Raw genomic sequence first — 26,360 nt, 5'->3', positions numbered from 1 at the left:
GCAACCCTGTTGTTCCCTGAAACTATGAAGGGCCTGGTACCGTGAACATGCGCAATGCTGTAGCTGTTTCGGGAGTAATGAGCTGAAAGTATTGCCTCGTTTGCAGGATGTGGGTCAAACTTGAGGGGAAGGGAATGGTGGTCTTTGCATAGAATGGTGTCTAGCTGTGTACAGCAAGTCCACATGAAGAAAAATGATGTGGAACAGGAGGAAGCAGGAGGGGGTAGGATCTGTGATTTTTTACTTATTGTCAGGATGTAAAATAATTTTAGGGTAGAGCTGGGTTTGAGGCCACTGGTCTTTCAAGTCCCAGAAAAAAAAAAGAGGTGGGGACATCCATCTGTTCCTTGGTCCAGTTAGCCAGAAAGGGAGGGGAAACGGTTTCTCGTCCAAAGTAGTGCTTAGTAAATGCTGTACATACTCACCTTTGACTTTTGTCGGTGCTTGAGACCCACTTTCTGGGGGTGTTTTCTTTCCCTTTCTTGCACACCCACTTTTTGAGAGACAGATGGGGAGGTTGTCAGCAGGCTGGTGATAGAAGAAGGATGGCCCATGGACCTGTCAAGCCATGCTGCCTGCAGGATAAGGATGCTTGAGAGGAACTGCCATTAGGATAGCCTGAAGTGGCCAAGCTGTCACATCTGTTGTATTTCTATTTGAGCTAATTGCTCATGCGACTTTAATGGTTTCATGCTTTTATTTCTGCTGCTACAGCTTTTCATGCCTGTAGGGAGCCTAGAGTTTGGGTGTTAGTAAGTGAAAAATAAGGCCCTCATTCTCCATGGAGAAAGGCTCTTGGGCATGGTAATTTCATGCCTGGAAGGAGTCGTATTTGCTGGATAAGTTTTGTAACCTAACCAAATTAGCTTTGAGAAACCATAGTTGTTAATCAGAGTATTGAACTCTATGGTCCCTTAGTTAAAAACATCACCAACCTCCTTGCACAAAGGATGGGCGTTTGGTTTGCAAAGTAGGAGAGCAGTCTGATTTTGATGCTTGGGGCAGCAGCGATCCCTGGGTTTAAGGTTGTTCATAATAGTCTGAGCACTTAGTAGGGTCAGGCACAAAGTCACATCGGGTCAGCTGTTTTTGCAAAATGAAGCAGTGAAGTGACATTGTTCCCACCAAAAAACTTTTAAAGAGTAATAAAGGACAGTTTGGGTATTAATAGAGATTTGGATAATAATTCCAGCAAATAGTTCCAAAATACATGGAAGAGGGGGAGAAGATGAGAAGTGGCCGCAGTCTTTGATGTGTGTTTGTGGCTTGTGGGACTGCGCCCACAGCAAAAGGCTGTTTTGGAGTGTTTGTTCTGGGCTTTTACTTCTATCAGTCTTAACTCTGCCACTGAAATATGGTCTAGTTATGAAACAGGGTGGGGATGCCGGCTGCTCTCCAGTTATGAAGGAGCCACAGCCCGGAGACACAGCTGTCTCCTTTGGGTCTGCCATGGAAGGGGATGCTGGATTTTCCAAGTCCCGTTGCTGCTCCTTGCAGGTCAGCTGAGGCATGGCCACTGGAAAGCCCCGCTGGTTCACGGGGTCCTCCAGGATGGCTGGTAGATTCCCGAGCCAAGTGGTAGTGCCTCGTAAGCCGAAGCTAGCCAGAGGGACAGAGAAGCCTGCAACTGTAAGTACCTGCTGCGGCCAGGTAGGAGCTGTGTAAGGCTGGAAACTGCCCCCGCGTCCTTCCTCTACCTGCCCCTCCTGTTGTCTGGCAGCACTGTGAAGCTGGACACCACCTCCCCGTCTCTCTGCTGCCATGCTTCTGTCGGAGGTGGTGACCATGGTGCGGTAGGGGATGGACTGTGTGCTGCTTCAGGGGAAGTCCAGAGTTGTGTCTGGATGTGCCACTGGAGCCATTTAAATGAACGTACCGGGCATTGCACCGGAATAGCTGAAGCGTGAGCGTGTGCTTCTCTCCGCCCCCTTTGTGTGGGCAGTAACGTTTTGTCACCTCGGGATGCTTGCCAGCGCTGCTCTGACCATACCTGCCCTCCAGGCAGCTGGGCACGTGGTGGGCTGCTCAAACTCTGCTTGAAGGTTTCGAGAGGTATGGCTGGTCCCAGATGGAACAGGTTCCAAAACAGTTGTTCTGTCCCGTATCCCGTGTGGAGCACAGATCCAGCGCTGCAGACAGCAGCGGAGTCAGGGCAATTCCTCCTCCCCATCCTCAGACAGCCCTTTGCTGACCAGAGCTCACTTGGCTGAAGATGACCTGGTGCTGAAGCTCTGTCAAGGAGATACCTTTGCATACTTCTGTGGAGGGGTCTCGGAGGCCCAAACAGAGAAAACAAGTGCTAATTCAAAAGAGATAACTAAAACTTGGAGCCATTCCTCTCCACCTCAGTCTTGGCACAACACTGATTTTCTGCTTTCCTGACTCACCCAGCAGTGACATCTCCACATGTGTGGTGGTTGTGAGCGTTGTGCAAGGGTGGAGTTAAGGGATTTCTGGTAACTCCTCCCAACCTTTTTCAAAGGTCACTGGCTCACTCCGGCCAAACTGGAAAGGAAACAAATGCCCGAAGAGCAAAACCCCCAACATGTCACATCAAATCACGAAGGAGAAGCTAACGGGACAAAGCTACTTGTTTGGAGCATGTGTATTGCGCTCTCTATCATTAATTTACTAATGGTAAATATTTCAACAGGTAGTTATGGGACTTCCAGGACTATCCTAGCGGCTATGATCACAAATTATTCATCGGTGGCTCTTGAAGAAGAAAAGCCTTTCTGAATAAAGGCAGTTCTGTAGCTCTTGCTGGTGTTTTGCATTTCAGCTGACTCCCTCTGCCCTCCTGAAGGAGATGTCTCTTACCACCAAGCAGAGGCTGGCCAGCACTCGGGAGATGCGGCGACCCCAGATTATCCAGATTCTAGACATGAGCGAAGCCTCCCATCGTAAGGTAGCCTTTTCTTGCCCTTTTCCTTGCTGTTTGATGTGACGTTTGAAGAGAGCGCGTGCTTGTGACAGGCTTGCCTCCAGCTTATCTAAATGCCTTGGTGACTAAGTCCTGTTGTTGTTTCAGACTGCTGCTGGTGTGGAGTTCCTTCTGCTGGGGGAAAGGTAAAACATTTTTCCCCAGTGAGATGTTGAAGTCCTGACCTGCGCTAAGCCCATATAAACAACCTCTGTTGAAGTTGGTGGCTTTTGCTGGAGATGAGCTACTGCGGCTAAAGCATGATACTGGGGGAAGGCTGGGGCGGGCCACAAGGATGCAAGCTTGCAATTTCCCACCTTCCTGCTGAAATAGCCAGCCCTTGGTTTGGTGTAGTCTCTGTCGAACACTTGGGGTCATAGGATGCCCTCAGTGGTGGCAGCGTTGGCCTTTGAGGGCTGAGGGCCTACGGTAACTACTCAAGGTGTAGCTAAAGCAATTGCATGAATGCTTTGGGTTGGAACAACGAGTGGGACCCGTACAGGGTGTTAGATTTTTCAGGCTGCCAGGTACACAGGGGAATGGCCCTGGGCAGAGGGGAGTGGGTGTGCTTTATCTGGATCAATGTTTATTTACACGTGTGTTTAAAGCTGCTTTTCTTACAGATCTGCTTAGTATAACACACGTTCCAAAGGGGTAGATGACTGAGGTAGGCTGTTGAGTGGAAAACTGCCAGCGAGAGACCTGTAGCAAATTGGTTAAGGATTGCCCTAGACAGCGCGTGAGGTTGGGAACGCCTCGGACGAGCGCACACAGAACGGGCCGTGTGCTGTGGCCGCTGGCTTCAGCACGACCCTGACTCCTGTGGAGAAGCAGGAGACGTGCCTGTGTCTTGTGAGTGTGAAGAGTTCAGCTGGAAGGGGGGAGGCAGAGCAGGGAGGAGTTTTCTCAAAGTAACGCCTCGGCGCTGTAAGCATTTGCTGTTTCTGTATGTTTTCAGACCTGCTTCTGTAGTGGTATTAAAGAAAATGGCAATAATAGAATATAATGAAGCATCCATTTAAAGCTCGTGGGAAAAGGAGATGCCAAGTCCAGCTTTACTCAGATTGCCCAGTGATGCTGGGAAAGTACCTGGAACTTACCACCTCATCTGTCGCTTTCTTAACGGCGGTGTTCCTTTCTGGCCTGTCTTCTCTTCTTCCTGGTTTCTGGGCTGTGTGTCAAAAAAGAGATTTGAGGATGTGTTGGGCTCGGTCTCTGTGTCTCAATGTAAAGATGATCCCCAAATTGTTTCCCATGGGGTCTCCTGTAAATTCTTGGCTTTCCCTTGCTCCACGAGTGCTTACAGCTCTTGCAGTGAGTGCTCTGGAGCTGTGTGACCGTGTTAGCCCAGGGCTCTGCCGGAGGTAAGTGCTGCCTTGCCTGTTGGAGAAGGCGACCTGGAGAAACACCTGCCAAAAGAGCTGCTCGCTTGAGCCTGCTCTAGTGTGGCCCAGAAACTTTTGATCTGCTCAGAACACAGGTGGGTGAGCTTCTGTTCCCCTAGCGTGAGCTGGGCAGGCGTACTCACCAAGGGACTGTCCTTCGCTGGAGGCCAGTGTTGTATTCTCTCACCGATGAGTCTTTCTCCCCGCGGCTGAAACTCTCTGCTCTCTTTTGCATCTCCAGTTCTCGGCAGTTGCCCTGGAACAGAGCTTGTTCCGGCCTTTCCCATCAGAGGTGGTATTTCAGAGCTACGTCCCCGATGAGGTCTATGAAGTGCCACTGATTCTGAGGAACGTGGACAAGGTAAGTGCTGGGATGTGGAAGTTTAACCCTGTGCTGGAACTGGAGAGCAGTGTCATCCGTGCGGTGCACAGCACAGCCAGTCACCTGCTGCAGCACAGCGCATCCAGAATAAAACGTCTCACCGCCTTTATTTTGCAAGACGGTGGAAATCTTGCCGTGCTGAGGTTTCTCCCCCTGGTTTTGGCTGTGTGTTGGTGGTACCTAGCTGAAAGGAGCTTTTCTGGTCAGCACCTTTCCCCGTGGAAGCCCTGCACGGGTGGGAATGTTGGGGGCTGTACAGTTCTTCCCTGCCCTCGTGCTTTCCCTCAAGTGTGCACCGCGTCCTGGTGGCTCCGTGGTTAATCTCAGTTTCCACAGGGCACCTCTGCCTCTGGGTGAGCTGCACAGAGAGCTGAACGGGCTGTCAGAGCTCGGGGTGGGGTCTTCTCCACTTTATGCTGGAGTAAGTTATAATTAGTGGTAACAGCGCTTCAGGAAAGGTGTTTTGAAACAGCAGTGGAAGCAGGCTGATTTAGCAGCAGCAGCGGGAGGCCTTTAGGTGCCCCTTCAGGCTCCTGCTAAGCTTAATTGGGTTCTGCTCAGGTTTTCCTGAGACAACGTGATGCTCTGCTTCCCCTTTGGAGAGCCACGGCCTGTTTGGAGTAAAGTGCCCTCAAAGGTCTCCACCTTTACTTGAAAAAAACGATCATTTTGAGACTTCCCAAGAAAGCTGAGAATGGAAAAGTTGAAAAATGTCAGCAGTTTTGTTCCACTGTCAGGAGGGAAATTGGGACCTTTTGAACTTCAGCTGGGGAAACGTTTGCTGGAATGAGGCATGTGCCAAGGGCAAGCTGGTGGGAAAAGGCAGGAGGGAGGAAAGGAGCTGAGCTTGGTGTTCTCTCCCTGCGCACTTTCATACACGCAGGGGTTTCTCTTGATACATAGCAGTAAGTGCACGGGCAGTAGAGACAGGTCAGAAAGAGGGGTGTAATTAAGGATACTCTTCTGTAATGAAGAGGAAGGGGTATGCGTGAGGGCAGGGTGGGATGGGAAGATGGAAGTGTGCACAAGAGACGGTGAAGTCGCCTCCTTTCCAAATTTCCCTGTTGGGGAGGGCAAACAGGTGGACAACAAAAAAAAGCTGTCGAGGCATATTGCAGGTGGAAGAACAGCAAGTCCAAGTATCTCCTGAGATAACAGGTTGTGACAGGGATATGGGTGAAAATGGAAGACCCTTTGGCAAGGAAGGATGCGGGTGTGCTCCCTCAGTTATTCCGGGAGAGTACTGCACCATTCCTGGTCTGGCATTTAACTTGGGAACATTGATAAGATGCAGCATGTGTGCCTGCACCCGGGGGATGCCACTGGTGTGATCTGCGCTGAATTTTGGGCAGTCTTTGCTGTAGGTATCCTCGTCCCTGATTAAAATGTGCCTCAGTCCTCACTTTCTCTCTTCCTACTCTCTGCTTCATTCCCACTGAGTCTTTGGCTTCACCTGCTCCATTATCCATGCAGCACTTCAAAATGTTTATCTTTGCCAAGTACCAGCCAACAGGCAAACAGTTAATTTGCTCTATTCATGCTTCCTCAAGTGGAAAAGATCATCTGCATTAACATTTCTGCCATTCCCAGTAAACGATAATAAACTTGTACTGTGTAAAGCTGCACCTTGGGATTTACGTGCCCTGTGAAGGGGGAGGCAATGTGTGAACTGTGGTTTTTTTCCCAAAACAATGTCGTTTTGAAGCTAGTTAGAGCTCAACCACTGGAGAGCATGGGTGTAAAAGTAAGATAAGCTCCAGGAAAATCTTTGGTATGTTTTAAATACAGAAAGACAGAGAGGATAATCCTGCGAGGGTGTTATATTCTAAATTGGTTGGCTTTTGGCGATGTCCTGGAGAAAAGCAACGTTGTGCTCCGTCTCAAGTTTTTCGTGCCAGTTTCCCACATTCCTCTGAATCATACTGAGTTACACTGCATGGTAGCCTGAAGTTGTCTGCCCCATAAAAATCCAGCTGACAGCAAAATGTATTCCGCATAGAGGCTCTGTAATCGTGCAACTACAGAAGTGCTGTACTATATACTTCCTGCTCTTACCTGTGTTGTAAAATTGCTTTTCTATTTTCAGGCTGTTCCTCAGCACCCTCAGATGTTCTGGGTGGCTTTTGCTGAAGGTCTGAGCCACACGTGCTCCCCTTCTAAGGGACATGGTGACCAAAATGCTTGTCTGCACTGTGAAGTTGGCTCCTGGAACTCGCCGCCCCAGGACATTGCTGGGTTCCAAGGGCGTTTGGAGAGTTCAGGACTGCCTTGGCCACGGGTTACCAGGCTCGGGTGGGTGGCGCAGAGTGAGCCTCCATTTTTTCCAAGCCTCATGTGGGGTTGTTGTTGATCCGTGAAGCTGCCCACCAGTCCAAACCACCTGCTTCAGACTTTGAGATTTGGCGCTCAGGGGTTGCTCTCTGTGTGCTAGGAAAATGCCTGTGTGCTGTCTGTGTGCTGGTGGTGCCCCAGAGGGCAGAACCGTGCAGCAGGGTGCCTGCAGGGCCTGCTGGGGGTGGGCAGGGGTCCCCAGGGATCTGGCTTGCCCGCGCTGGCAGCTGCCTGGCTACAGTCACAGGCAGCAGGAGCCTCCGGAGAGCAGAGGTTGGCTTTTAATAATGAAACCACCACCAGGCAGTGCCAGTCATGTATCTCGGGGCAGAAAATGCCTTTGAAGCCCCTAGTTGATAGGCACAGCCTGGGGGGTCGCCTGGCTTTCCATCACTTGGCCAGGTTGCTGGCTCTCATCCTCTGCATCAGCCTTTCCTTGTAGCATATTGTGCTTCTCCCTTGCTTCTTTCCAGCTCCCTTTGGATTTTCCCAGCCATCTCTCTGTTTCTGGGGTTGTCTCTTTGTCTTCCTGTGTTTCCTTCTTTTGCTCTTCATTTGCTGCTTTTATTCCCAGTAAGGCCACAGTATCTGTGGTCCCCTCTTGCTGGTCTGCCTACATGACTGTAGCACCGCAGCTTGACTGCCCCGCTCAAACCCAGCACGTTAAAGTGAATTTCTTCCTTCCGCCAGGATTAACACGTACTGTTTGGCGTTCAGATAATACATGCCCCTTCTAGGGGCATGTCTGCCTGGATGTGTACGGGCAGAAGCCAGCAGATTCTCTGGGCTTATTGAATACACGGGTGACTTGATTCAGGTATTATACCGCCGTGCTGCTGGTGTCTTCCCTGCTTGGCCCTTCCTTCATTGCCCTGCTGCCTCTGGCCTCGAGCTGTTTTGCCCAGGCAGAAGGGATTAATGTTCACTCTTATGTGTTACGTGTATGTACCTCCAGAGCTAAAAGTGCTTTGTGAAGGTGGTATCACCAGGCCTCTTCTCCTCCTGTTTCCACAAGCTGCAAGATCATACTTTCCTCTCTTTTCTGCAGGTTCCTGGGCTGGTGAAGGTCATCTTGGAGAGCTCACCTTATTTCAAGCTGATCAGCCACCATGCTGTGTGCCGCAAGGTACTGCCTGGCATGCTTGCGACTTTCCGCATCGTTTTCTCCCCTGATGAGAACAAGGTGAGACTGGAGGTCCCGAGAGGTGTGTGCCTTCAGTGGGAGGTGAACCTGCGGGGCTGGGTTCAGAACAGGGCATCTGCTGTGGGTTTTGAGGCACTGTCCTGGTTTCGGTGGCATTGCACTGGATCTGCAGCTGGGGGAAACTTTTCCTGTGGTGAAGATGATGCTGTCATAGGCTGGAGGCTCTTCTATGCTTCAGACTGTGATTATCCTTTGGTGCTGGAACGTTTAATGCCATGTCTGTTGGCTTCAGGGATAAGAGTGCACTGTGTGGTGGGGTGGCCTCTCATGGTGTTGGTTTCTAGTATCTGACTATTGCTGCATAATTACGGGTTTGCTCTGATAATTATAAATACAAAAGCCTGTTTGCATAAATACAAACCTGTTGTTTGGAGGACCCAAAGCTGAGCCTGATCAGAGTGAGGACCACCACCTTTGAAAACTGGAGTTGCTTCTTGAATGCATATCGTGTTGGCCACAGTAGTGAGACGGCAGAACGTTCTGTCTGAAGCCGGCACTTTTCTTGCACACCGGTCATAGCCCATGCCGTGCTGCGAGGTTTGCTCTAGGCTGTGGTCAGGCAGCCTGCAGCTGGTCACATCCTGGCTGGCAGCACCATGCGATGCCACCGCAGCAGGGACTGACGAGCTGTGCGTTCCCTCCCTGTGCTTTCCTGGGCGTTTTCAGGGGAAGGCGCACGTGGGACAGTAGGGAAATGGCAGGGAGGGGTGCTGATAAGGTGTTTAGCCATCGCACCTCTCTACTCGATGTTAGGGGCTTAATTATGATGGAAAACGCTAGGGGAATGGCTAAATCCAGAGAGCTTTCCCCTTTCCCGTCTGGCAACCAGTTCCCTGCCTCACCCTGGGCTGGAGCGAAGGTGATGCTTTTTCATACCCTCTGTGTTCCAGCCTTGCCGCTGTGCTGCCCCTGAGGATACTTGCCCACCTGTGCTCCAGCTGTGATTCTAGGGGAGAAGATGCGCTGTGCTCGTGGCAGGGAGCCAGCCTGGCCCAGACACGCTGAGCTCCAGATGTCTTTAACCAGCAGGAGGCTGGTGTGCTGCAGAGGACTGAGGCATCTGGAGCGCACACAGGAGTGAAGGGGCAGGTAGCATCTGCAGGCAGCGTGTTAGCCTGGAGCCTTTGGGCAGTCACGCTGGTGTGGCTGTGCCTGCGTGCATGGGGCTGTGGTTGCTGTGTCAGCTGGCACCTATTCCCTGCCCCGTGTGCCATGCTTTTGCTCGGAGGTTGGAACGTCGGTGCTGTGGCCCTGGCAAGTCTGGCACTGTGCCGTGATGTGAAGGGGCGGCGGTGTTACCTGGAGGCTTGTTAACGCAAAAGGGTTTAGTACCTGGCATGGAAGGGAGGAAGCCCTGCAGGGGAACACAGACAGACAGGCTGACTCTTTGCACCAGCACTCTGCTGCCTCTTGGCACAGTTCTTTGCGTGACTTTGTGGGTGATGCAAGGTGAGGGGGTCGCTCTGAGCCAGCTGGTGTTTCTGTGCCAGGCCAGAGGTGCAGGCTCTCTTTGGGCACAGCTGTTCTCTCATCTTCCGTTTGCTGCTTAGATGTAGTTGAACACCCTGTCCTATCCTCAAACAGCATGGCTGTAGCAAACTAGAGAGGAAATGCCCTGTGGTGCCTGGCTCCCCATGCTTGTGAAATGATCTGTTGCTTTGCGGAGGGACTGAGAAATTGTTTTACGTCATTCGTATGGAAGGTTAAAACGATGTTGGCTTAGGGCAGTTCTCCATACTGCCCAAGTGACATAAGAGCTTAATCTCACCGAGGTAGGCTTTGCAGGGGACACTGCTTCCTTTAAAATGTGATTGACTAGTATTCATGAGCATTCATTTTTGGGATGGAAGTAAATCGGTTCCCATGAAGGGCAAAGAGCTGCTCTTCAACTACAGAGAAGCAGCAGAGCAACACATGAACATCACCCCAAATAGAAGTAGGGTGAGGTAACTCCCAGGAACACTCATGTCCAGTACTTTGTCCCTTGTCTTGCCCTTGAACTGGTGAGTGTGTGGCATTAGGGAGCTGTGCCAGCGAGGTCCTCTGCACAGCTTGAGCGACACCCTGGCGGTTTCTGCCGACCTGGGTTTTGTGCTCCTTGCAGGGCATTGGGAGAGGGATGTGGGCTGCTTGGTGAGGAGCACATGGGGACTCTACAGCAGAACCAGAATGTTGTATAAATCGAACTTTTTGTCTCGTACTTGATGGAGTGTGAGTCAGGAAAGTGCCGGAGTGCTGTCGCTCAGCTAGAAATGCATCAGTAGCATGGTCAGGATGTGCAGAGCACCTTGAAAAGCCCTTAGCCAAGAGGCAGGCTTTGGGAGATGGTTCTGTAAAGCCACCTGTGTTGGGCTTGCAGTTGCTTGCCTGCAGAGTATCTGTGTGTTAGTTGTGGAAGGCTCAGGAGTGCTGCCTTTGAATAACTCCTACATCTCTGATACTGCATGATCCACAGGGACTGTGGGTAACCCAGTGAAGTGGGGTCTGGGTCTTCCTGATGAGGAGCCGGTTTGTGTCACTCTCTTGCTTTGAATCTGTTCTTCCCTGGCGTAAGTCTGACTTCAGTGAAGTCACTCCTGATTGAAAGGAGTAAAATTGTGCCTCAGCCCTAAGTAATAGGGCCATGTGAGTTGTTAGTGGCTGAAATGCCACGTAGCCCTTTCTTGGAAAATGAGCAGTTTCCTACTGTCTCGCAGTCATTTGGGAATGTGCCACGTGGTCAGACTGTCAGAAAAGGAATAGCTGACGCGCCTCTTGGTTTATTGGCACTTGTGTTATAAATGAACTGCTAATTTTTCTGCTGGGCAACATTTCCAGTTTGTTACTCTTGCTGCGTCTGATTTGCACGTTTCTGTTTTATGGCTCCAGTTGTACAGCGTGGGTGTTCTCGTGCCAGCCCCTGTTCCCGTGTGTTCTTGCGTTATGGTCTGACGGCCTCTGCTGAACTGGAAACCATTGTGGCACTGACCGGCAGATAAACAACAGACAGAAATACTTCCATTTGTGCGTCCTTCAGGCTTATTAGTAGTTTATTGTAAAGGAAGAAGGAAGCAAGAAGCACATAAAAACATAGCAGAGCTTATTCTGTGTTGTCCTCTTGCTCTTTTCACTGTAGCAGTGCACTGTTTTCAGGCAGTGCAAGTTCAGTCTGTGAGGTTTGTGAAATTCATTGCTGATGCTCAGTGGAGACTGAATTAATGCACATTGATTACTCTGGAATATGACAGGACGGTGAGTTATTGCATGACTGAAATGAAGTCCTTTAAAATTCAGCCCAGCCCTGCTAGATGTTTTGTTGTGCACAGAAGCTATTCCAAGAATACTTTTAAGATGACTCTTGTGAGGAGGAAGGGGGCAGAAGACCAAGGCAAATGGCGTGGCGCCACAGGAACCTGAAGCCAAGTGACTCATTTCAAAGACTCCTGCGAACCGGCGGCTGAGGGGGGCAGGCGCAGGGGCACCCCCTCTGCTGCGAACGGATCTTCATCCTCTGGTCTCTCCTCTGTTGTCACGGCCCTTATTTTCCAGCCTTTTTTTATATCAGGGTTTCAGCAGGAGCTTTCCCTGCTTGGCTTGCTGTGTTACCTCATGCTACAAGGATCTTTTCTTTGCAAGTTGGCTGCTGCAAGGAATTCAGTGAAGCATTTGGGATAGGTTATGCAGGGAAACTGACATCTGAGTTTGGGGTTCTGGGCAGTTAGGCTTGATATTGCTGCGACAGTAATTACTGTTAGCCTGAGTTTACAAAGAGCCTGAAACAACACCCAAGACGAGCAGCTGCTTCAGTCTCAGTGGGTGCCAGTTCAGACGCCAGTGGTGATACCTGGAAGGCCAGAGCTTGTAATTTACTGCTTGTCACAGGGGAGCACGAGAAGGGGAGCCATCGTACAACTGTCTGTATCTTCCGTGAAACTGAGAGGGGAGTTGTATGCAGGATGAAGTCGTGTTTTCATGAAAACCTATAGCCTGAAGCTGTGTCTAAACACAGCAAACTTTAAAGCATAGATGGGATGCAACCCCTCTGTCATCCAGGCACGTTTATTTAGAAACCTGGTCTTAAACAGTCTGCTAAGGGTTTGCAGTTGCGAAGCAGAACAACATTTTGAACTGGTCTCAACTGTGCCCCTAGGCTGCAAGCAAGTGCGTAGCAGGGTTAGTGCCCTGGTAACACGAGGCAGTGCTGCAGTAGAGACTTTGCAACCTGTTGCCCCCAAGGGAGGGCAATTCAGCTTTCAAAAGCTTAAGGGACCATGGGTTCACAGTGGCACAAACAGCCAGCTTCTGCCTAGCACCCCTCTTGCCTTGGGTTTCCCCCTGTTTGGGCTGGCGCTGCATTCAGCCTGGTGCAGGGTCCCACGTTGGTGGGGTGGTAGAGCGTGGCTGAAGGGTCAGCCCGCTCTGAAGTGCTGAGTCAAGCCTTGCACGGGATGCCATGTCCCACGGTGTCCCTGGAGAGGGGGCTTGGAGCATAATGTGCATCTGCATGAATGGCGAGAGGCATCTTTCTCTCTCAAGATCGTGGTTGTCTCTGTGAAACCAAATCCTTGTTGCTTTAGCCTTGCCCTCAGGTCCCTGGAGAAATCCCTTGTGCATTGCTGTGCAGGTGGTCCCAGCGCCCCTCACCAGCAACGGAGCTGGGAAGGCTGCCTGTGCTTGCTTTTGGGGGGGAATTTATTTCTTGGGCTCTTAATTGCATTGCTGTTGATCCATTTGCTCCTTAGCAATGACAACACCTTGACAATTACTTCCTTTTACTTGCTCCAAGTAGCTCCAGTTGTTGAAGTTCCTTTTTTCTTTATCCTCCTGCTGATCTGAACTTGCATCCTCCTCTGCCTACCTGGCACCTGGAAGAGGGAGCTAAGTAAATATGGCATGCCAAGACTTAATAAGGCAGGTAGCTTTCAATTGGCTTTGCAATGCCTTTGTTACAGTAGTGTGGCCAAAAGAACAACAACAACAAAAGCAAATAACATTCTTCATTTGCTAATGAGTTTCTGAGGATCGAAACAGTGCAGGACGTGAAGTAGCCAGGTAATAGGTGCTTTAAATTCATATGGGCTGCCCATAGCTTTTATTTTAGAGGGCTTAGGCTGCAAGATTGAGTACAAAATTGCTAACTCAGAACGACTTGCTGAAGATGAAACGCTTTCCTGAAATGCGGTATTAAATCATGCAGGTTGCTTGCTGCAGTTCCCTTCCTAGTATTTTACCTTCCAAATAGGAAAAGCAAAAGCCCTTCTGCAGTTTCTAGGGTGAATATTTGAGATGTCTAGAAAAGGAGATTATTCTTTTTGTCTTGGATGGGGCAGCATCTGTATTGACAAGCTTAAACCCCAGCTGAGCAGGTGGTAGGCGAGGTGCTGGGTGGTGGGTGAGGCGCTGGCTGTCAGCGCTTGCGTTAGAGCAATAGGTGCGTGTCTGTGCCTGGGCTGGCTGCCTTAGGGCCCTTCCAGGAGGGGATGGGGACGGGAGCAGGCAATCCCAGCTGTGGGGGAGTCTGGATCGGTTCTGCTGAAGGGAGTTTGCTGCTGTATGCAATTCCTAAATCATTAAAATCCTAAAGCGCTTGCTGCTTCAACAGTGATAAAAATATCAAATTAATTAAAAGCACTGAGGAAAAAATCAGGGCAGCCAGTGAGTGACGAGAAGCAGAGTTTTTATCAGCTCATCCATAAGAGCGCTGCTGGGGGTAATGGCTCCTGGCCCTATGGCAGCAGATTTACCACTGATTTCAGTGGGGGCAAGGTGATAGTTCCAGCGCAGCGATGCCACGCCATACATCTGGAGACTGCTCTGCTCATCTCTACAGTAACATGATTTTGGTAATTTGATTTGCCTTCCTGCTGCTAAACGCCAGGCAGCCGGGGCGCGGGGGGGATTGCCTGGCTCTGTTCTGCAGAAGGCAGTGGCTGGGACTGCACAGCCGGCTTTGCTCTGGTGGGGTGTCTGAGTGTCCCCCGTGTGCAGCTCCCGATGCCGCCTGCCTGGGGTGGGTGTGCTAACCAGGCACGCCGTCACTTACTCCTCTAGAACAGACCTTACAGAGGGGTGTGATTACGGCATCAGCCAGAGCTGTCTCCTGTGCCCCCTGAGGCTGGGTGAGATGTAAAGGGAAACGGAGTTCAGACACAGGAAGAACTAACACCCTTTAATTCTAGCGCAGAGGTGGCATAGGCTGCTGAGGGCAGGGGTGGAACTGTTAGCACTTCTAGGTACTTGTGAAACCTCTCGCAAAAACAGTTTGGGTCTGGAGCTGAGCCAGCTCTGGTGTGGGGAGATGGATCAGGTGGCTTTTGAAGGGTGCGTGTCCCCAGCCTTGGCCCTATAACGCTGTGAGAAGGGGCAGGAAATACAGCCGTACCCTGCACTGCCCTGACGCTGCCGCAATTACCGTGTCCAGCTTGTGAAGTATTTCACCGAAGACTGACCATTGACTATGCATGTGGTGAAGTCCTTTTGAAAGTGTACCTGAGCATCCCCTGCCAAGCTTCAACGAGGTCGCCGCGTTGCTGGCACTGGAGTTAGTGCTGTGGCACAGCTGGGTTCTCAGTGGTGCTTCCAATAGTCTGCAGTGGCGATCGAAGCAGGTTGCGTTAGTGCTGTGATCCCTTGCATGAAGAGACTGTTCTGGTGTCTCGGAATCAAAGCATCAGATAATTGTGGTGCTGCCAGCTTGCTGCAAAAGCAGGTGAATCAATGGGGTTGTTTCTCCTTTGCAAGTTAACGACCCTGTGCAAGTCATGCTACTGGAATGAAAGCTCATGAAGGTAAAAAGTACTGTTGCGTTACTGAATGATACTGCTACAGCCATAGAAAACAGCAGTTTTCCTTCTGCCGTGGGGAAAGTACTAAAAGCATTGTGCTGAGATTGTTTCTTTCCCCGCAGGATTATTTCCACGAGCTCATCTGCATCACAGAAAGGGGAGAAGTTTGTTGTGCCTCTCCGAGCTATAGGTGCCCGAGCTATCCTGGACTTCCCCGACCAGGTGAACTTCTCAGCCTGTCCAGTCAAGTACAGCACCCAGAAAACACTGCTGGTTCGCAACATCGGTAACGGGGCGGCCCGCTACTGCATCAGCCCTCAGAGGTAGGGAGCTCATCTCTTCTTGTGCAAAACACTGTTGTGTGATAATACAGTTGGTAAACAGCGACAAAAAGGAGCCAGAGCGTGTGAGCTGCTGTACTGCTGCCGTGGCTGGAAATGGGCAGGGCACGTGGGGTTTGCTGTTGATTATAGTGTTTGAAGCATGGCGCAGCCTCTGCTAAAACTCTGCAAGCTGCAGAGTGGAGTTTTATAGTGCAACGGTGTCTTCAGTGCACAGTCGTGCAAGACTGATTCTGTTAGATTGAACGAGCAAATGTAGGAAGGCAGCTGGACTGCCCTCGGGCTGTGTAAGATCCTGCGTGGCAGACGACAGCTCTAGGAGCTCAGTTCCTGAAGACCAAAGGCAGTGTTAAGAAATGGGCAAGCTCTGAGCTGGTGGAAGAGACATTTAAGAATTTATCATCAGCTTTACCAGCAGTTTGTCTATAGTAGCAAGTGCAATCAGAGATGATAGATCAAAGCAACTGGTATTGAGACCCTGACAAAAACCCTGTGGGGTCCAGAACCTGGTTTTCCAGTAGGTTTGATCTGGTCCCTGGGATCCACTATTCTTCATTAGAATGAGCTCTTAAGTGGAGATGAGCTGGCAGCGGCTTCAAACCTGCACTTTAGCCCCAAAGCAGAATGCCGATGGGCGCACAGGCAAAAGGTGCAGCAAATGGCTGGTGCGTGGGTTGGGAGCCTTTTCTAGAGCTTTGTCTCTCTCAGATCTCCTGGAAAGTGCTCTAGCATGCTGTAGTAGCTACCAGCAACCCCCTTGATCTTCAGTACCTTCTGAAATGGTTGTGTGGCCCTGTTGGCCAAATATACCCATTCCCTGGGAGGCCACAAGCACGTGGCATTTCGGCAGTCTCCTGGTCAAGCGCCTGATGTGTGCTGTGTCGTGGACAGCCTGTACTGTTCCTCTTGGTCTGAGAAGACAGTCACTGGTTTTCCAGTTTGCTGAACTGGAGAGGGTAATGCGTTTTGGAAACTGCACCTGCAAGGAAACCACTTCAGCTGGCTGGTAGTTAGCTCCGAGTTGCTTGGTCCCAGAGGTTTTGGTGTAGGAGCTGAGGTCCAGAATGCAGCAAAGACGTGCCGTCTGCCTTAGTGCACCTGAGTTGCTTCGGTTTCTTCCCCAGGAAAACAGGGGTCAAGAGAAGGCTCTTTGCTCTTTCTCCTGGGAAATGCGAAGGTCCAAGAGGCTTCTACCAAAGCCTGGCAAGGCTGTTGAAGCAGGCTTCCAGGATGCTGTTCAAGCAGGCTGCTTCTTTTCACTGTGGAAATACATAGGCAGGAACTTGTAAATCCCTGTACAGCTTCCCTCTGGGATTTCCAGATCTACTTGTCACCACCAAAACAAGTACCCAGTCGTGTGTAGCATCTCTTGGCAATGTCCTTGCCAACTGTTCTATCGCGTGATACGGCGTACGTTGAATCCTGCTTGATATGGATTTTATGCTGAACTTCACCAATTGAATGTTTCAGTCCTGACTTGCAACAAAGGGATGGGAAGCGTTACGAAAGCTTTATTTCAAACTACACAAGAAAGTACAATTCTGAATAACTGGATTGCGTGTGCGCAGAGGTCAAAAGCTGGTAAGATTTCCCGTGTCAGCCAAAGGCATCAGTCATCTCTTCCATTTCGTTATGAACTTTTGAAAGCCAGTCTGAAATTTCAAACTGATGATCTTTGAATATAAGCAGCGTTTTATTCTAATTAGGTCGCCCCCACTTTCATTCAGATTTCTTTTTTAAGTACTCTGAGGTTCCTGTCTTTCTGCTCTTTTATTTTTTTTTGCTTTAAGTGTTCAGCGAAATGTCATAATGAATTCCTCATTGGGAACTTTCTTAAAGGTTGAGTTCCTCTAATGCCTGTGTGTCTACCATCTGCCTATATATATGCACAGATGTATAAGAAATAATATGAGAAATTTGGGGAACACGTGAAATGGAATTGGGCTGCTGGAGAAGATAAAATCCTAGAATAACTTTGGAAGAGACCTCTGGAGATCATGTGAGCAAACACAGTGCTCAGAGCAAGACCAGTGTCAAAGTTTGATCAGGTGTGCACTCAACACGAAAAGTGGTAAGACCAAGTGATACCAGCCTTCGTCTTTCCTTCTCAAGGCTGTGCAAAGCCATTTATCCCAGCATCTCCCTGTATGTGCTGTGCTCCAGCCCCTAAGCTCCTCTTCTGTAGAAAGGCTTTCGTGCCCACCAGCCTGCACTGCCAGGGATTCTTCCATCCCAAATACAGGTTTTTGCATTTTCCATCCCTCGGCTGCATGCGGTTCTGCTGTGTCCCCTGAATAGCAGCCCAGCCCTCCAGTATCTCGACTGTACTCCCCCAAGCTTGTATCCTCCACTCAAAATCCGAGTGCTCCCCACTCTTGACCAGGTCACCACGTCCCCTTGCAGCCTGGGAGCAGAACAACCACGTTCTCCCTGTGCGATGAGGCCATGGTGTGCCAGGAGTGGTTTCTCCAGCCAGTGCTGGGGACTGCGCTGGGTGACAGTGGGTTCCCTGCTGCTTGTGCTGTGAGAAGTTGCTCAGGTGCCTGCCCCGAGGTCCCAGGTGAGCTCAGTGGCTCCAGCAGCCCCAGCAGAAAAGAACTGGCCTCCCAGCTGGCATGACAAGTTGGCTGGAGAGTCTCACCAATACACTGCTCCACAGGCGAGTAGGTCATTAGCTGTTAATTGTCTTTGAACAACTCTACTTACAGAGGCTTTCGCGGGAGAGACCGTTTTCCTCCTCATGTCAGGGGATTAATTTCCCTGCGTTAGAGGCTGTGACCAAGGCTGCATCATTATTAACGACAGGGGAAGTTTTTAGTTTAATGTCATTGCATTCTTTTGAATGACTCCCGTAATGATTGTTCAGCATCACAAACACTTAAACCTGTGCTTTGGACATTAATGCGTGATGTTTCCTGTCCTGGAGAGCTTAATGTGTAGATATGAGATGCAGTATTTAAGAGTTATGGCATAGGTGGTAGGAGTGCCAGCCTTACAGACTTACATTCAGGACTGTTTTAGTCTCTTCCTATTTAGTGGAGAACTGAAGCAGCTTTAGTGTGTGCTTAACTTTTGCTGAGTACGGATGTAGTGTTGTGTTAAAGCCAACATCAATATCACGTAATAGTTTTGTGTGCCGCTATGTGTACGCATGCGTGCACGTGAGAGGGGGAGGAGGCTTAGTGGAGTAGAAGGGAATGAGAGATCAAAGTTTGTGGACCATCAGCTGGCCTCTGTGTCCTTCATTCTCTCTCTGCACAACTGAGACTTCTTAGTTGCTGCAACTTCTGTCTTCTGGCCTGGGCGAATTCAGGCTCTTGCCCCTTTGCAAGGCAGCTGCAGGCGCCACAGTTTCCTAGTCCAATGCGCCGCTCGTATCACTTCTCTCTGCCTCCTTTCTCAAAATTCCCTTGGCATCAAGTGTAACCTACCAGCTTTCACCTTCAGTGCATTTTTCAGCCCATCTCCAATGCTAACCTTTCCTCTCGGTCAGTACTGCAAGCTCTGCTCTTGCAGCGGGTCACTTCATAAGGACATTCCTTGCCTCTTACAACTTTATCTAAGGACTTGTATGGTGTATTTTACTCCACGGCAGAGCTCTCATATGAATCCACGGGGCCAGTTCAGCATCCTTCTGCTGTTGCTTGTTCAGAACTCTCCCTTGCCGTGGTATCTACCAGAAAACATGGACACGTTTTGACTCCTCTTTCGTAAAGGGTGTGTGGGGGTGTGTGTGTGTGTGTGTGGGAACCCTGACACCAAAGCACTCCCCATTATGCAGCTTGGCTCTGTGCCTGTCCTCCCCCTGCATGCCCATACCCAGCTGTTCACTGCATAGTGTAGTAATAAAAAAAATAACAATAGTATAAATATAAAAAGTCTTTTCCTGCCGTTCTCATTGTTAAGGCTGGTTAGTGAGTTTCTTCTCCACGGCATTCACGGAGATAAATGTCATTCCAGTACATTTCAGTTGAAAATGGTGCCTGGAAGCAGATCTCAGTGCAGCACTGCCTTTTCCTGACGTTACACTGTGCTGTGCTGTGCTATGGGTTAGAGAGGATCTGTCTGAGAAGGTCCATTTAGGAATGTCCCATTAAGCTCTGGAAGCTCAGGAAATGATCCTACATGGCACAGTGCCAGGAGCCGCCTTGCATCCCTCCCTGCAGTACCCATTATACTACATGGAGGTGTGGGGCTGGAGAGTTACCATGGGATGTACAGGGATGTGACAACAGAGCCTACGTGCAGGGAAAGAGGGAAAGAGAGAGCTTGTGAGATGCTGGCTCTGTGCAGGATTTTTTCAGTATGGAGATGGAGTCTTGGATGCTTTGACCTAACAGACTGTGTTTACTGGAGTGGTTACAGTGCTCGACTTTGGCTTTTATACCATTACCAAAAAATTACGTATGCCAAGATTAAGTGATCTTTGGGGTTTTTTTCCTGCGATAGGTCTTAGTTGACAGAGGGGGCAATTCAATCACCAGTAATTTTACTGTCGGTCTTGGGGTTGGAGGCAGCTTTTAATGAAATCAATTCTCACAAACTCAGATGATTTTATAATGCAAATTAAGGCACCAGAGGAGTAAAGGGGTTTTGGCTGTAGAAGAGAAACATACCATGGGACGAAGTATGTTGCAGCCTCGTTGCACGCTGCACTGACTAAACGTATGGTTCCAGGAGGAAAGGCAGCGCGGTAGTCGGGAAAGCTGAGCCACAGAACTGTCAGCGTTGTTCACTTGTCAGTTGGTTGCTAAATTGTCAGGAGTATTTTGCCCGTGGTATCCTCATGGGATTTAACTTTTGCCCAGCTTGGGGAGCTGATGCCTGGTGAAAGCAAGCAAGATGTAAACGCCAAGGCAGATCACAATGAAATTGCTTACTAATCTGGTGTTGTTCCCTTTCTGAAGGGCAATTACGGGCAAGATCTCAGCAGGTTCTGCTGGGAAGGTCTCCCTCAGATTGGTGCGGCTAGATGAGTTTATACAAGCTGGGGATTGCAAGGCACCGTTGGGAGATCTGGACCTGTGAAAGTTTAGATGTTGTACAACAAAGCAAACGTACAAATGGACGTAGTTGAAAAGCATGTCAGAAGAAGAGCTATTAATAAACCTCCAAACCTTATCTTTCCTGTTTTGTCAGGAGCAGTAGTTATTCATTACAAGGGTAGATCTAACAGGACAAGAATTACCGTAAAGAACAGCTCACAATTAATGGCTAAAAGGCCAAAGTTGAGCCTGCCAGCTTCATCTGTTGGCAGTGGTTTCCGTGTGGCTATTAGTGTGTCAGGGACGTTTCCTTAGCATCTCTTATCTGTAGGCTGCAGGGAACAGCTTAGTGATGTGGACTGAAGTTCAGAGTTCAGGTGAAGCACGGACCTTACATCCCTCTGGGTCTTGGAGAAGCAGGTCTACGTGAGGGATACCAAGCTCCTGCTACATCAGGAACCAAGTTGTCCTGTGGGTACAGCGTGGGGTGGGAGGCAGGAGGTGCGGTGTCTGACTTGTGCTCTGTTTCTCAGTCCTGAGAATGAGTCCTGACCTCGGTGGGATCCTCTTCTCTGGTAATTTGAAGATGTGAAGGTATCTACTTTCTCGGGCATCCCCTGAAGTCATCCTCAGGAGTGTCATTCCCATCCCAGCTATCTGAGGGCAGGGGTATGCAGACATGGGGATGGAGTAGGAAGGGCATGGGATGGGAGGTAGGGCTCAAGTGTGGCCCTTAACCGGCAGCTTTTCTGTTCTGGCAATGTTTCTGGTAAAAACAACAAACTAAAAGAGGTGGGGGGGAATTTTTCTGTGCCTTTCCCACAGCAGGCAGTGATCCCCGCCAAGCACCAGCAGAGTCCTGCCCAGTATAACCAGGCACAACCCCCAGCGCAGGTGCAGGGCCATGTAGAGCAGCCCGGTTCTGAGGCTGGCGGCGCCTTGGCTTTCCTCCTCGCTCTCAAAAGCCTCAGGTCCAGCACGTGAACATTGCGGGCCCAATGCTTCCCCGTTAGTCACTGGCGATGTTCTTGCTAGTCGTGATGGGAGCAGGTCAGGCCCCCAATTGCATCAGTGTCTCCTTAATGAGCAGGAACTCCAGCAGTTTCATCAGCTGTCACTGCTTCCATGAGCGAAGCGAAGCTTGCGCATGGCTCCATTTTTTCTCATTATTTCTGTGGGCTGCACTCCCCAATCACTGTAAAACTCTGCAGAAAATATTTTTAAGGTGACAAATTGACCACCAGCAAAGCACTAAATCCAATAACTTTTGCTTTCTAAGTGAGGCTGTACAAGAGCCGCAAAGCCCAGCTGCTGTTATGCAGAAACATGTTGCATCTGACTTTTCCCTGAGCATTAAAGGACTGAATTATGTGTCTGTCAGCTGAGAGCTGTTTACCTGGTGACAAATCATAATTGCTCTTGTTAAATCTAAAGTACACCGACACATTTTCATACTATTTCCCACACATTGCACAGAATTTCTCTAGTAGGCCAAGCAAACAGTTACCAAGCCTGGATTACAACCCAGAGCCCCAGACTGCATTGCTTATGAATACGCAGAAAACCTCCTGTTGAAGGTGCCTTGATATGCTCCTGCTAGCGGTGCTTCATTTAGCTAGAGATTTAATTGTTCAGGCTGTAAATGGGATACTCCTTTTGTGCCTTGTTTTCTTGTTTCTGTATCACTCTAATCTGCCTTTGCACTCGTACAGATTTTTCTTTGCTTAGAACAGCTTTCATTGAAATGCTGATAAAATGTGCCCTTTCTGAGGCAAACCCAGGATGCTTTCAAGGTAAAAAAAAAAAAAAAGAAAGATAGATTAATTCTGCCATTAAAGTCTAATTATTCTCCGGTCATTCAAGAATAAACTTCTGTTCTCCCTGTCTGATTTCCAGGCTGTAATCTCACTGGGACAGGTATTGCCTTGACATTTGCATCTCTTGAGGTTTATAGGTGGCAGGAAAAGACGGATTCCTGAGGAACTCAGTGTCAAGTTGTGCATGCAAATAACTCTTGCCATCTCCGTGCCCTTCAAAAACCCTCCTCCGATCGTATCGCTAGCAGTCAGACTCTTGAGCCTTGCTGCAGAAAACTGGATGCAGGGTATGGGGGAGACGAGGTCATTTTATCGCTTAGGATCTTCTGAGGGCTGGAGCTCTTCAGGAGTTGGGTCGGTGGCTCAGTTCCTGGCCCTGTATGTTCTCTTTTTCTGCTGCTGACTGTGGTTTCTTGGCCCCTTGCTAATACAGGTGAGCTGGAGTGAGCTGGACGGCAGAAGGAACGTAGTCCCCAAAGGTCCCACAATAATCCTGATGTGCCTCTCCGTGTTGCAGCCCTTTCTCTGTTGATCCCTCTGCTGGGACTCTTGGGATTGGCGATGCCATGCAAGTAACGGTGGACTTCCACCCAGAGAAGACTGGTGATTATTCCAGGCCCCTGACAGTTCACTATGACACAGGTAAGGTCTGGGCACTGCATGGTGCCCAGTCTCTGCGTCCTTCAAAACAGAGACCTTTCAAAGCAGAAAAATGTTAAGCTTGCTTTGCAGACTACTTCTAAAACCTTTTCTTTCAAAACCTCTGTATGTTTCGGTGCTTAAGTGAGCAGGTAAGGGGCAAAGGCTGCGTGTGCCCTCGTTCTGTGTGGCTGTGTGCCGGTCTCTCCCTGGGGGATGCTGGTGTCGGCTGGGTGCTCTCCACCCAGCACCCCCCATGACTGCCATCTGCCATCATTCCCTGTTGTCCCGGTCACCTTAATTGCCTCTCCAGGTGTATCTCCCCTGTCCCGGCTTTGCCTCAAAGAAAAGTGACAAATAGTTGGTGTTTAGGGGGCTTTTAAAGTGCATCCCCTCAAGCAGGAATGAGGTTTTTTGGAATCCGGTTTTGCTGGGAGTTGCTGAGTCGGAGGCGGGAGGAACCTTGATTCTCCGTTACGGTGTGCATATGCACGTGTGAAGCTTCATTCCTTGGCGGTGCTATGTTTGAAGCGCGACGTGGGAATGCGTGCCTCTGTCAGACTCGCTCCAATGCCGCTGTCTCTTACACATCTGTCCCCTGCACTGCTTCTACGTTGTTTTGCCGCAGAGCCTTGTTCTTTCTTTTTGCCTTCTCCCACAGCTCACGACATCAGGACTAATGCAGCCAGGACTTGAGGGCTCTTGGGATTTGGCAGGAAGAGCTCGCTGCCTCCCGAGATAGGTGTAACATTTATATTAGGCTAGGAGAAGCTGAGGTCAGGCCACAGAAACACCATCAGCTTTACGCTTCACTGAAGAGTAAGCGGGGAATATCTTTAGGAAAAGGCGCCATGTTAGAATGCTTCTGTCGGCCTTGGCTCAGCAGGGGTATGTTGTGGTGCCGAACGAGGCGCTTCCTCAGTTGCGTGAAGGCACTTGGCGTGTGTTTCCTCTCGCCTGAGAGGGAGGTTTGGTTTGTCCCTGTTCCTCAGCGTTGGTCCTTGGAAGTGTGGTGTCCTAACCGAGGGGATACTGTGTGCTGCTTTAGCCCGGCAAAGAGCATTTTAGTTGTCTTGGGTTTGTGGAAGTTACAAATGCTCCTGTATCTTCCAAACACTTATGTAGCCTCACGACTTATTTCAGCTTTGTCTAATGTTTTCCAGTTATTGACATATTCACGGAGAATGGTTGATGCTCACTCAGAGGAGCTTATTGTTTTGGGTAACAGTTTCTAGGACGGGTGACTGAAATATCAGCTAGGGAAGCACAAAAACGTGCCTTATTTGTATGCCTATACAGAATCTATAGGATAAAATTCAGAGGGCTAGAATTTCTCTGGGGCAGATGAGCAGTGACAGTGGAGATTAGGGCCGTAGGGTTTATACTTTGTGACGGAACAGAGTGAGCGAATAATTAGGGCCAGGATCTTCGTGGCTTGCTTTGAAAAACCTGAGAGTCTTGTTCTTACTGAAACAGCTGGTTCCCCCATAGTCAATCTTTGCAAAAGTGATTTGTGTGGGTAGGCCACGGGGATAAACTCTCTGCTGGCTCTGAGATGGGTGTTTTCCCAGGAACACGTGCAGCTCCCTGGGAGATGAACCCAGGATTTCATTCCTGCCTGCCAGTACAATGTTGCAGTTATTTTGAAATAAACTAGGAATTGCGAAGGAGAGCAAGGGGATAATGAAGGGATTATCTCTCTAGCTTTGAAGCGTACAGGTAAGTGAAAGGCTGCTGAGATGAATTGCTAAAGTGAAGCAGAAACGTGTAATCAATCAGTCTTTCGAGGTGTGGTGCAGAGTTTATTGCAGGAGTAGTGCAGAGCACCAGACAGCGTTCCCTGACCTCGCGTGGCGAGCCCTGGCTAATGTGTCCGGCACCACGGCAGGCTCCCTGTGACGCGCGTACAGAAAGCAGCCGGGTTGCTCTTTCAGAGCCACCAACAGAGTGTTTATTAAGAAACAGAAGTGCTAAGAGCAAAACAGCAGTTTAAGGTGTTGGAGGCGTTTCCCTCGCTTGGCTGTGTATCAGTACTGACTTGCTCGCAGGCAGCAGTCGTTCTCAATGGATCACGCCCTTCTTAGGGTGACTTACGCAGGATCAGGTGAACATTGCTTAAATTTCGGCTGAAGCTGGGTCAGATCTGTCCCTAGCATTGCTTAAGCAAGCATGGAGCTCTTCCATGTGAACAAGTCACAATTTTTCCCTTAGCGTATGATTTGGTTGATTTAAATTGTGTGTCTTTTGGGCTGGTTAGGAGCACAGGTACTGTCCCCTGGATAGACTGTGTGTGTGGTGGCGGTTCTGTTGCTACAAATTTATGGATGAGTGTGGAGAAAATGTTTGCTGCTATGAGCGTAATGATTTACAATGAAAACTTGTCCTTCAGTGCTTTACATGCCTAAACTCCTCCTTTTCGCCTGTGTACATGTGTCTGGGTGTGAAAAATCCCAGCTCGTACTGAAATGAGGGTGACTTGGGATGTTCTGGGCTCCAGCATATCCCTGTCCAGCACCTTAACATCAGATTATGGTACTTGAAAGGGTTTCTGAAACCTGCGTGCGAAGCACTCGTACAGCTTTGGAAAAGGTTTCAATACCACTGAAAGTCCTGTCGGTCACTTGGCCTTTCCCAGATGACGTTCAGCCCACCCTGTGTGGACCGTGTGGATGTGGGAAAATAAGTTTATGGAGGTAAGTCCTAGTCTCAACCAATCCAGTATTCATAAAGTTTCGATATTCTTTCAGCTGTCAAGTCCTGCTCAAGTGAGATGATGCCCAAGCTGCTTGCCCTGAGTGCTGCTGATTGTACACCAAACCCAGTTTGCTGCAGTAACAACATTTATTGCAGCCTGGCAGCGTAGCACCAGCTTGGTGTGGGAAGGTGAGCTTTGCTCAGGGACACGTGGCTGAGGAGATGCATGACGGGTTCCCAGAGGTGTGCCAGAGGTGCAAAGCAAATCCACCAGTCCAATGCCATCCAAAACAATAACGTCTACGGCAGGTGCTCCATGCAGGTGAAGAAGGCTGCCAGAGACAGGAGGTGCCGGCGAGATGCTTGGAGTTGTGGAAGGAGAATTGCTTCTCTACTCAGAGCTCCCTAAATGCTGACTCACATTAGGCTCCTGTCTCCAACGAGTACTAGTATAGTATGATGGGTGGTCTTCAAGGTGTAGGACCAGATCCTGTGCCTGTATGTGGGTGCCTCCAGTGCCCACTGGCCCTTGTGGCAAGGCGCTACAACACGCTTCTAGCCCAGGGGATCTGTGGTGCGGTATTGAAATTCCTCTGTGCAGTTTTTCCCCATCGGTTGCTGCATCCCTTGGCATCTCTTTGTCAGCACAGAAAACTTCAGTAATTAGCAAAGCACCACAGAGCTTGTGCGTGGCCGACGGACGCTATGTATTGAGATGCTTTTATTGCTGTCAGTAATAAAAGTAGTGATGCGGATGGCTCTCTTTCAGTAGCTCTGTGAGTCTAATGCAGAAGCAAAAGCCTGGGGCAGGATCTCACCCTCTTTGAGGGGAGGATCAGAACCCATACCCATAGGAGTATTTTAGGAGACAGCACACCCAAGAGGAGGCAGCCCT

The 26,360-nt window shown here is 49.7% G+C and overlaps 1 pseudogene; it reads left to right on the top strand.

Moving 5' to 3' along the window:
* Positions 1-1,531: 1,531 nt before the first annotated feature.
* The window catches only part of LOC129736189 (hydrocephalus-inducing protein homolog), a 58,194-nt pseudogene continuing 33,365 nt past the window's right edge, over positions 1,532-26,360 (top strand).

The sequence above is a fragment of the Falco cherrug genome, chromosome 5 (assembly GCF_023634085.1).
Source record: "Falco cherrug isolate bFalChe1 chromosome 5, bFalChe1.pri, whole genome shotgun sequence".
In the NCBI taxonomy this organism is placed as follows: Eukaryota; Metazoa; Chordata; class Aves; order Falconiformes; family Falconidae; genus Falco; species Falco cherrug.
This window is presented reverse-complemented; position numbering and strand designations above follow the sequence as displayed.